The following is a 10,956-nucleotide window of genomic DNA, read 5'->3' as shown; positions in this document are numbered from 1 at the left end:
CGTCGACTTGATAACTCTGCGCAGTACGACGATTGAAATTTGGAGTCGGATATCTCGGAGCGTGAACACGCTAGAATAATTCTTCCGACTGATACTGTGTAGAAACACGACTGCCTCTAAGTTTTCAATACAAAGATACCCACTTACTGCAGTCGACAAAAATAATTGTTCAATTTTAGTTAATTGGGCTGCTCACAGCGATAATTATCATCTCACTTTTATGTGGCCGATTATCATCGGCCACATAACTTATTTGCACAGGTGGTCTTCGCGTGCCTCCCAGTGCCTAACTTTAAGAAAACCATAAAGCTTAGTTTTTAACACCCTGTATTATCAGGCACAGCCGCCAAGCGCATGGCTGTATTGGGTGACGTCCTTTTCCTATAAGCTCGGAGAAACCGATACCTGGCTTCGCTATAGGGCTTCTTCATATTTCTGGGGTTTTACGTGCCAAAACCAGTTCTGATTATGAGGCACGCCGTAGTGGAAGGCTCCGGATTAATTTTGACCACCTGGGGTTCTTTAACGTGCACTACGACGCAAGCACTCGGGTGTCTTTGCATTTCGCCTCCATCGAAATGCGGCCGCCGCGGCCGGGATTCGATCCCGCGATCTCGTGCTCAGCAGCGCAACGCCTGAGCTGACTGAGCCACCACGGCGGGCTACAGGTGTTGCTCCAGCCGTATAAAACGCGGGTTTATCGTGAGCAGAAACGGTGAATTTTGGTAAATGAGAAAGGCTCCTATCATCATCATCATCATTGATAAAAGCTGACCCCCCCCCCCCCCCCCCCCTCACAAAAAACCTGGACCCGCCCCTGCCTGAAAGGCACAGCGCGCATGTGGTAGGACACGCACGAAGAGGAGCTCACAAACTGGAACCTTTGCAAGCAGCAGCTTCGAGATCTTTTCAGATAGCCAGATGGTCGTCAGCGGGCCACGAAACTAGAACTCGCCACTCGAGCGCAAACAACTACCCAATCCTACATCGCCTGCATTCAGGACAATTTGGCCCTTTGTCGGAAGGTCGATGACAAGATGTCGGAATCGGACAAAGGTTGGCCACATATTCAAAGGAATCGCTGACGATGCTTTTAATTTACTCGTCTTCAGGAACTGCACCACAGTGGCTGACGTTACTGCAGAGGGTCGGCGGCTTGAGCAAGCGAAGAGTCGCCGAATCCAGTCGAGCTTTGTCCGATTGCCTGACACCGCCGTTATATTTCATCTTGCGAGGATCTCTCGCTGCCTCGCCAAGCTTCTCCGACAGAAGACGTAGTGCGCAACATCGATTTTTTTACCAAAATGGCATGGTATGACAAGAGTGTATGACGAACATAAATGATAGGTCATGACATGGAAATCATGACACGTGTGTCATGTAGCCGCCTGCGTCTTGGAGCTCTCATGGTCGTTTCGTTAACTTAATTGGTAGGTACCAAAATTGGCATAGTGTGGCAAGAGTGTATGACGAACACAAATTATGGGTCATGACATGAATATCATGACATATGCGCGTCATGTAGGTCATGAAACAGCCGCCTAAAATTATAGTGACACAGCGAAAGAAGATTAACACTCAAAAACCACTGAAATGGGTTCTGACGTGGGTACTAAGTGAAGGAAATGCTAAATAGAAGTCATATATATCATCAGCATGACTCAGCAAAAATAACAATGACTCAGCGAAAAAAAGATTAAAAGTCAAAAACCACTGAAATGGGTTCGGATGTGCTACTAACTGAAGAAAAAAAGCTAAAGGTTGATGGTCGAAGTCATAGTCATGAGCATGACTAAGGCTTTCGCCTTAATAGGCGTAGCGAAAGGACTCCTGAGGACTAATGACATGACATGCGTGTCATGTAGGTCATGCAACAGCCGCGTACTTCTTGGTGCTCTCATGGTGATTTCGTTGACTTGGTAGGCTCCCCGCACACTGCTTCGCATAACATCGATTCCCACAGGGCGTGGGACCTGCCGGCTTTCTTTTTCATAGCCGCAACCACGAATCTCGACCAAGCATTGCGCTAATTCAAGAGGTTGTGCACCTGGAATTGGAGGACGCTATTGTTAGGCCTGCTTGTGCACTCAGTCGTGCGGCTATGGCCCCGTCGCCCATTCGACCACGGCAGCCCACTTATCGCCGATATCGCGACCCGGCAGGGTGGCGTATACACAGTTCTGACAGGCCGATCTGATTCAACTGCAGAGGGATTGGCCACGTTGCTCGCCACTGCCGCAATCGGACGTATCCACCGTATCGGTCCTTCTTCAACACCAGCCGCCAGGAGTCCAGATACCCAACATTTGGGAAGGGCTCTCGATTGCACCATATAATCACGCAACCTTGCCCGCACGGATCGAGTTACAGTTGTTCACCGTCACCACGTAATCGTCGATCACGCTCCCAACTACTTCGTCGGTCCCCATCACCCAATTCTTCCGGACGCTTCTCGGAACACTATAGGATGCAGCGCCCAGAGGTGCCGCTGCATTGCCTGCCCGACCTGAAAATCCTCTTCTGACCGCGCCCACAGCTTGAAACTCTTGGACGTTGAAGTAGACGGTGTGAGCGTGTCGGCGCTAATTGATACAGGTAAAGAGTTCGCATTTTAGTCATTGTCTACCACGCCTTCTACTTCGATTGTCGTACGAGTCGCCGACGGCAGCATATCTCCCGTCGTTGGAATGTTCACCGCACGCGCGAGCATCGCCCGACACAATGGCATAGTTCTGTTCGCCGTCCTGGACCAGTGCTCTTACGAACTAATCCTTCGCAATGATTTCCTGTCGTCCCACTCAGCCCTCATCGTTAATGCCGCCGGCATCCAGATTGAACTCCTTCTGCTCCAAGATGCTGCCGATAAACCCGCTCGCGCACTTTTGTTCCGTCAAATTTGTTCGGCTGAAGCCGAAAGCCTCTACGTATACGTAAGTTTTGTCACCGACCCCACGGGTACCTGACGGCGGCTATACATGCTATCACCGACGCTAGACGTGATCCTTACGCGCAACGTAGCCCTGCCTCATGCAGTTGTGACGGTTGCTGACTACCGCACGTACACCCGTGAGCAAAAGTATACAAACCACAGGGTCGCTGAAAAAAACTGAATTTGTTTGTAATTACCAAGCATAAACTGGAATTGACAAGTACACTAAAAAGTTCGCAATGCCAAGTTTGGACAGCAGTCCTCAATTTGAAGTTGCGTTCACAGGCAGAGGAAAAAATAGACTTTATCGCCCAACCCCTGGTCCGTATACTTTTGCTCACGGGTGTACGTTCCTCTTTTGAACCTCGGCACCATTCCACAAGTCTTACGGCAAGGCATCAGACTGGCGAGTGTGTCTGCCCTTAAAGAACACACCCAGTTAGCTATTGATACCAATACCGCCTTGCCGTCTCCTTGCGCCAAGACACCGTCCAAGCCAGCCGACCAAATCAGTAAAATGATAGCAACTAACCTTTTTATGTCCAACTTCCAGGACCTGCACCGCTTGCTAACGTCATACCGGGACATATTTGATTTTGACGGCAGACCGTTGGGTCAAACCTCTATTGTAGCACACCGGATCAACACTGGTGATGTTAGCTCAATTCATCGGCGGTCCTTATCGACTGTCCGCGACTGAACGTCACTTCATTCAGAAAGAAGTCGACAAGATACTCGAAAATAAGATCTTGCAGCCCTTGGGCTTCCCATGTTGTCCTTGTAAAAAAAAGGATAACAGTTGGAGTTCCTGCGTCGACTATCGCCACCTGAACAAGGTCACTAAAAAGGATGTTTATCCACTGCCGCGAATCGACGACCTGCTTTACTGTCTCCACGGAGCTACGCATATTTCCTCGATCGACCTCCGTTCGGGCTATTGACAAATTGCAGTGGACGACAATGATCGGGAAAAGACCGCGTTCCTAACACCAGACGGTTTTTATCAATTCAATTTTATCAATTCAAGGTCATGCCGTTTGGTCTGTGCAATGCCGAAACGACATTCGAACGCATGATGGACTCCCTTCTTCGGGACTTGAAATGGTCAAGTTGCCTATACTACCTCGACGATGTCGTTGTGTTTTCATCTACCCTTTCAAGTTACTTGCAGCGTTTGTCAGTGGTTCTCGATGTGTTCTGGAGAGCTGGCCTGCAGTTGAATTCCTCCAAATTCAATTTCGGTCGCCGTGCAATTACAGCCCTTGGGCACCTTGTTGACGCTGCAGGTATCAGGTCAGCTAGAACCCAACAAGGTTCGGGCAGTGGTCGATTTCCCGGTACTACGGTCCATCCATGATGTTCGCAGCTCCGGTCCGCACCGATGCCATGCCCATACCATAGCATACCCATAGCATACCATAGCATACCATGTCATAGTGCGGTTTGCACCAATGCCATGGCGTAGGTGCTGTTTTAGCGCAACAGCAGCGTGGACATGACCGAGTGATAGCTTACGCCAGCCATCGATCTTCTTTCGAGGTCCGAGCAGAACTACTACGTCACCGAGAGGGAGTGTCTCGCAACATTTCGACCCTACCTGTAGGGCCGACAGTTCTCTGTTGTCACTGACCACCATGCACTATGCTGGATTTCCTCCCTGGAAGGTCCAACTGCGGCCGCCTCGGACGCTGGGCTTTGTGGCTGCAGGACGTACTCCTATTTCTTCGTCTACAAGTCTGGTCGATTACATCAGCATGCCGATCCCCGTCATCCGGTGGTCCCACTCGACTGGCTCCAGCGACACTATATACAACAATGCAGGATTTCGCAGCTCAGCCATATTGGAGATGAACAAAAGGCGTGATGTCGCACTGCAACAACTTATTATTGCACGGCTGAAGTCTTCGCCTTCAGATGCCAACCTCCGCATGTTTTTACTCCGGGACGGAATACTGTATCGTCGCATTATGTTCCTTGACGGTCCCGAGCTCCTGCTTGTTATCCCGGAACAGCCGCGGCCGACTGTGATTGCTCAATTTCATGACGTACCCATGGCGGGCCACCTCATCGTTTCTCGTACATAGCGACCGCTCGCTCCGCCGATTTTACTGGCTCGGCATGTATCGGCCTGTGCTAGGCGACATGATGATGATGATGATGATGATGATGATGATGATGAACATTTATCATGGCTCGCACCCACTGAGGGGGATAGGCCAAGAATCGGGCGGCAGTAGGTAGCTAAAGAATTTTTTTTTTGAATACGAGAAACGCAAAGTAAAGAAAAAAAAAACAAAGAAGATTTTGGAATAACTAGACTAGTGTGTCAGCGAGCAGTCAGACTATAACTGAAGGGTGAATTTTAAATGAAGTTACAATCAAGGTGAGAATAAATACAATGTTATAAATAATTTGGAGAAACCAATTTCAGTGAAATGAATACTGATCTGATAGGATAGAATAAAGTTACAATAATTAGTAGGGTAATCGTCTTGTTTCAGTTGAAAATTCAAACACTGCGCTACAAACGTCTCTGTGACAATACCCGAAGGTCGAGGCCCCAAATGATAACACTGGTGTACTTAATCTTAATCCAATTTTGCAGAAGGGAGCTAGGCGAAATCCGCACATCGAGCCGAGGCGCGCCTATGCGTCTTCCTTTCGTTGCGTCCTCGCGCGCGTGCTTGGATAACTGTCCCGTGACAACATTTTGGTTGTCAAACTAATTACATTCATGTTTATAATGCTTACGATTTAATGTTGATAACGTCATTGAAAGTGCGTGCGATTGCAGCAACTTCAGATATGACGTCAAGTTAGAGATTAACCTTGTATCTGTGGCATGGGTACTGGTGATAAGCAGGGCAGGCGATGAGCAGGGTACCCAGACTGAGCAGGGCAAGCAAGTGGACAGCTATCTCGATGTGCGCCCAAATAAGTGGCATGGTTCCCCAAAACAAGGTGTCTTGTTTAAGGAGTTCATTTGAAGATTTGTTGATTTCACTTCATTTCCTGTCTGCCACCCCCTTTAAAAGTTTCTGGTCGTCATGAAAAATTAACTATTCAATGACACCTTATACCCTCAATATTGAGTGCATTATTATGCTAAGGTCACAAACATGCGGAGTGATAATTCACGCAGCGAAACCGAGGTGGAGCGGCGGTATGTATAATTTCATTGACTCAATTGCCACTATAGACGGGAGTCCGCATTTGATAAGGTTTTTGATTTAAAGCGCTCGTTGAGTGGAGTTTGAAATTTCGAATGCTATATATAAATATTTCACAGCAGACTCGTGTCAGGTTACTGGATCTGGATGTTTAAAATTACCTCCCTTATCGCAAGCCTACAAAAAAAAAGGGGGGGGGGGGAAATGCGCCAATGGCACAAGTGTCATCAATAGGTGACCCGTAAAACGAGCAATCGCAGGGAATTGTGGGGCGCGCCGTCTGCTAGCAGCTTCCGGTTCGACGGACGACGCGGCGGCATCGGCGGCAGGCCCGGCGCACGTGTTTTTGTACGCGGTTTCAACTGTCAGTCGAGCGAAGCTTTCCGTCCGCTTTGTCGACCAGCAATGTCGTACCATTCATGCAGCTGATTTCTAGGTTTCAGTTCACTCTGGGCGCGACAAAGACGAGCCAAGAAGGGCAAGGATGGGCTTTTATTCATAAACGAACTCTGGTTTTCGTTACGGCAGCCTTTTTTGCTTCTGTCAGGTTCAGCTCTACGACATTTGCCGTTGCTTGGACGCACCCTCACCGACTGCTCTGCCTGCGGGTCAGTCAGATAGGTGAAAAAGTTATCGTTGTCCAATAATTTATCAAGCGTATAGAAGCATTACTTAGAAAATCGGGTGCTGAGGCGATGGCTACAGCGGTGCATGCTGTTCTGTGATCGTAGCTAAAACCCGATATCGTCGATATAAAGGCGCAGCTAGCGCTGAAAAGGATAACTTTGCTGCGCTGTCAAAGGCATTTCTCGGTCGAAACTCTAGGTTCATTTGAAGTGGTACGTAGTTCGACGTTCTCGCTTTTTTGTCAACAATGACCGTATCGCCGTCATATTACGGCTGCGCATTGTCTCTATCTGTGCTGAAGAAGCTGAGGAGGGTTAGTTGGTTACGAGTATTAGGTATGTATCTCGCTGTATCCCGCTTAAATTCGCGCCGTAGAACCTCGTTTCATAATACCTGTGCATGCGAGTATACTAAAATAGTTCTGGTTGCCTGAGTCAATGTTAGAGAAAGAAATAACTTGGGGAATCATTCCGTGTCGGCCCTTACAAAGCTAATCATCGCCTGATAAGTGACACTGTATGTTCATTTTCTTTTTGTTCACGGATGGTCTCTGCCTTGTTACAGTTTTGAAAGTGGCAGCCATTCCTCTGATGCTTGTGCACAGCTGACTCAGCAAGCGTTGCTGCAAGGCAATAGTTAAATGTGTTCACCTTTAACGGTTGAATTTGAGCAGCCAACGGCTGAACAGCCGACGATGGTCTTGCTAGGCACCTGCAACCGGGTAATCTTCGAGTGGGACAAAGCCGGACTGCAAGCGCAAGTGGCTCAGTCAGCTAAGGCGTTTGCGCTGCTGAGTACGAGCTCGCGGGATCGAATCCCGGCCGCTGGGACCGCATTTTGATGAAGGCGAAATTCGAAAACGCCTGTGTGCTTGCGTTGTAGTGCATGTTAAAGAACCCCAGGTGATCAAAATTAATCCGGAGCCCTCCACTACGGCGGGCCTCATAATCAGAACTGGTTTTGGCGCGTAAAACCCCAGAAAGAAGAACGTACTGCAAGCGTATCAATGAAATTCAACGGCGAAACCGTGGCGGCGGCTGCGCTGACTCGAACCGGAAGCAGCTAGCAGACAGCCCATCTTCCTTCTCTTTCACGAGCGTTACACGGGCCTCTCCTCTGTGTCAACCCTCCTGGGTTGATATGGTACCACGTTGTTCACAGATGATGTTTCAATAACACCTTGTGGTCCACTGTAGCACAGAGTCTTTAAAATTCCTTGCTGATGGGCGGTCTTCACAACCTTGTAGGGTCCTGTAAAAGGAGTCTTTGATCCTTGCAGACCCCTCCGAACAAGCACGTAATCTCCCACTTGTATGTCCGGAGATTGGACTGAATGTCGGCGGTCGTAATTTCTTTTCATTGCGGTCTTGTATAGAGCACGTTGATCTTCAGACTTCTTTCGTTCTTGCAGCACCAAAAGATTCGTGATCCCCAACAGGTTGTCTGCGGGAAGCCATTCCGATTTACCATGGTACGCGAAGTACGGTGTACACCCCAAGCCAGCCGTGTGTGAGTGGTTGTGGTGGTTCACAGCAGCTTCAAGGGCACATTTCCAACCGCCTGGAAATCCCGGGTAGAGCGCGATGAACTGTTTGACGTCCCGTATCGCTCTCTCGGCGAGTCCATTTGCTTCTGGATGGTATGGTGCTGCGAAACGAAGCTCTATGTTCCTCTCGTCAGCCCAACGTTTCAAGCGATCACTTCTAAATGCTGGACCATTGTCAGTGATGATTACTTTGGTGTGTTTGAACATATCTCGATTAAGCAGTGAGATAACGCTCTTGGAATCTTCTTTTCCGGGCTTGCATGCCACCATGCGTGTGCACTCATCAATGGCCAGTACAAAAGCTTGCGTAGTTCGTACTCCCTCCCCCTTTTTTCTGAGCTCCGCGAAGTCAAGGTGTATAGTCTCGAATGGCTTTTCTGAATGTTTTTGGATAATCATTGCGCTTCCACGGGGCCTGAACTTCGCTTTGCAGAGCTTGCATTGATGGCACATCTTCACATATTCCGAAATATCTTGTTTCATCGTCTTCCAGTAAAATCTTTGTTTAATCTTCCAGTAGGTCCTCCAAAAACCGTCATGGCCACCGGATTCCGGAGAATCATGATACAGGCTTAATATTTTTCCTACACTCGTTGCAGGCTCGTGTAGCCTACCATTTTTGAGAGTCATCTCTTCCGTGCCGTCCCACAACATAAGGGTGACATACTTGTCGTCATCTTGGTTCCTAATTAGCAGATAAGGCGTCTGCATCTGGTAATTTTTCGCCTGGCCTGTGAGCGACATCAAAGGAAAACTGTTGTATTTCGCTCACCCATCTGGCCAATCTTCCTTTAGGTTGTGAGAGATTAAGAATGTATGTCAATGCTTGGTTGTCGGTGAATAGGCTGAAGTGTTTGCCTTCCAGGTACGTCCTGAAATAACGAAAGGCCATTACGACTGCCAATGCTTCTTTTTCCGTCGTTGGGTAGTTAACTTCTGCCTTGGTCAATGTGTATGAATAATAGCCGATCACTTTGAGCTGTCGCTTCGGATGCGCACTCTCATCCCGCTGGTATAGTACAGCGCCAGTACCATAATGGGAAGCGTCGGTGTTTAGCTCGAACGGCTTCGAGAAATCCGGTATTGTCAGCACGGGGTCCGACGATATAATTTTTACAAGCTGCTGATATTTCTCTTCGCATTCATTAGTTCACATAAATGGCATATCTTTTTGAGTCAGCAACGTTAGGCATTTGATCTTTAGGGCGTAGTCTTTTATAAAAGCCCTAAAATGTCCAGCGAGACCCAGGAACACTCGAAGAGTGCAAATCGTACGGTTTTGTCAGCTGGGAGATGCGCTTGACGGACTCTTCTTTCGTGCTTTTTGTTTGTCCGTCAAATATTCTCTCTAGGAAGACAACGGTGTTCTTAAAGAATTCGCTCTTCTTCAAGTTAATCTTTAGCCCAGCTTTGCTAAGTGCTTCTAGTACCCGGGATAGATGATGTCATCCACATACACGTTGCAGAAAATTCCGGTGAATTGGCTAAGCACACTGTTCATGATCTTCTGAAACCATGCACCAGAATTTTTCCAACCGAAAGGCAGTCGGTTGTATTCAAAAATGTTGAAAGGAGTAACAAATGCCGTGAATGGTTTGTAGTCTTCTTGCAGCGGAATCTGCCAATATCCTTTACAAAGGTCGATGCGGAAAAACCATGTACATCCGCCTGTCTCGTCAATAATATCGTCGATCCTTGGCATCGGGTATGGGAATAAATCAGTCTGACGGTTTACAAGTCTGTAATCAGTGCGCATCCTGAAAGTGCCATCATCCTTGGGCACAATTGTAATCGGAGATGCAAAGGTAGATGTTGATGGTCGAATAATTTCAGCATCTAGCAAACCTTGCAACTCTTCTTTTAGCCATTTCTTTTTTTCATAGGACATCCCATAGGGCTTTCTTTTAACAGGTGTCGTGTCGCTGAGCTTGACTGGAACTTCAGTTACTTTTGCTGCAGGAGGGTAAACTCCGATGCATATCAGCTCCGGGAACTGTGTCGGTACATCCGAACTTTCTCTGACCAATTTGAGACGCGTTTCAGAGTCTGCACACACATTGAGCTGGGATGTCTCAACCGGAATGTCAACAACGACTTCATCGCGCCATGAGATGTTTATCTTCAATTTCTTCATGTCAGGGCGTGCCAGTATAAAATTAAATGCGGCGTCATGAACAAGCAGTGCTTCTACAGTTGTTTTGCTTGTTTTAAACTCCACACACACGCGTGCCCACTTGTCTAGCACTCGAGAACTTCCATCGTAACTGTGTACTTTGACAACCTTTCCATTGAATATTTGATCTTGCGGAATCAGTAGAGAATTAACTATACTAACTGATGCTCCAGTGTCAATACTTCAATGATGTTTCCGTTGACGCTCATCTGTGCGTACAGTAGGCCTGCCGCAGACTTCGCCAAGTAGACGCTTTCTTTCGGGGTCTCCAAAGAGAAGGAAAAATCCGGGCTTACCAGTTCTATTACTCGTTTCGGGTATGGAGTCCTCTCTTTGGCTGAGTCAATTTCAGCACAATTCACTTCAGTGCTTCGGCCATAGGACGCCTGGTCTTCCGGGGATCCGATGGTAGAGCTTCGACTACTGATGTTGCTCTCTTGGTCGTTCGCTAGTAAAAGGTCGTCGGGGACGTCTTTCAGTGTCTGTAGGAGTTCATCCAATGTGGCAGGTT

Source organism: Dermacentor silvarum, chromosome 11 (genome assembly GCF_013339745.2).
Source record: "Dermacentor silvarum isolate Dsil-2018 chromosome 11, BIME_Dsil_1.4, whole genome shotgun sequence".
NCBI lineage: Eukaryota > Metazoa > Arthropoda > Arachnida > Ixodida > Ixodidae > Dermacentor > Dermacentor silvarum.
Note: the sequence above shows the minus strand (reverse complement) of the source record.